This window comes from Equus asinus, chromosome 4, assembly GCF_041296235.1.
Source record: "Equus asinus isolate D_3611 breed Donkey chromosome 4, EquAss-T2T_v2, whole genome shotgun sequence".
In the NCBI taxonomy this organism is placed as follows: Eukaryota; Metazoa; Chordata; class Mammalia; order Perissodactyla; family Equidae; genus Equus; species Equus asinus.
Genome location: NC_091793.1, coordinates 132,339,176 through 132,340,530, shown reverse-complemented (window position 1 = coordinate 132,340,530; position 1,355 = coordinate 132,339,176).

Below are 1,355 nucleotides of genomic sequence, written 5' to 3'. Positions count from 1 at the left end.
TTTTTGAGTCAATTTTGTAAGTTATATTTTTCTAGGAATTCACTTACGTCATATAAGTTTTCAAATTTATTGTATAAAGTTGTCCATATGACAAAACTAATAAATATTTCTTCAGTATTATGTACTGCATTATGTACTGTCCATTTGTGTTCTAGAGTCTATTTTTCTTTTTTAAAGTTTTTTAACAGCTCTTTTGAGATATAGTTGACAGACAATAAACTGTATTAAAGTATACAATTTGATAAGTTTTGACCTATGTAAACATCCGTGAAACTATCACCACAATCAAGATAGTGAACATATCTATCACCCCCAAAAGTTTTCTCATCTCCCTTTGGAATCCTTTCTGAGTACTCATCCAGTGCCCGCAAATTCTGAGATTTTCCAAACTGGCTAGTGGTAGCAGGCATACTCCCGGCCCTTTGTGAACTCCTGGCATCCTTCCCTTAAATGCCTTCAGATGTTCTTTTCTCGGGCCTCAGGTAGTTTCCTCACACTCGTGCAGCTGTCCCAGGTTCTCTCTCTGGGCAGCCTTCTCAAGTCTGGTACTCTGTCCTGCAAACTTCAGCTTCTTTGCTTTCTCTGGACTCTCAGCTCTGCCTTCTCTGAGAAGCAACTCAGCAACTCGCGGAAGCTGCTGGGCTCCACCTTGATTCTCCCTCCCTGTGCCATGGCCCAGAAATTCTCAAGACACTAAGTTCAATCATAGGGTTCTGCTCATTTGTTTTCCATCTCTTAGGGATCATTGTTTGTTCCCTGATACCCAATGAAAGCTGTTGTTTCATGTATTTTGTCTGGCTTTTCAGTTGTTTTAGGCAGGGTGATAAATGTGGTGCCTGTTACTCCACCTTGGCTAGAAGTAGATCATAATATCCTTTTATCTTTTTAATGTCTACTGCATCTCGTCTCCTTTTTCAACTCTTTTATTCCTCCTTTTTTTCCCCTTTGTTTAAACGTGCCAGAGGTTTTTCTAGCTAGTTATTTTAAGAAACCAACTTTTGTTTGCTGATCTTTCCTTTATATGTGTATTTTCAATTTCATTAATTTCAGTTCTTATTTTTATTTCCTTTTTTTCTGTTTCTTTATTTACTCTCTTTTTCCTAACTTAGATTAAAAATATCAAGTCCCCTTTATTTTCTGGTGTAAGTGTTTAAGGCATTTAAGGCAGTAAGTTTCCCTCTCAGTAACACTTTAGCTGCACCTCATAAGGTTTGTTATGTATTGTTTCATTCTTCAATTTTAAAGAATTTCTAAATTTTACCATGATTTCCTTTGACTCATGAATTTTTAGAAATGTTTTAAAATTTCTATGTGGATTTTTCCTAGTTTTCTCTTTATTACTAATTTCTAACTTA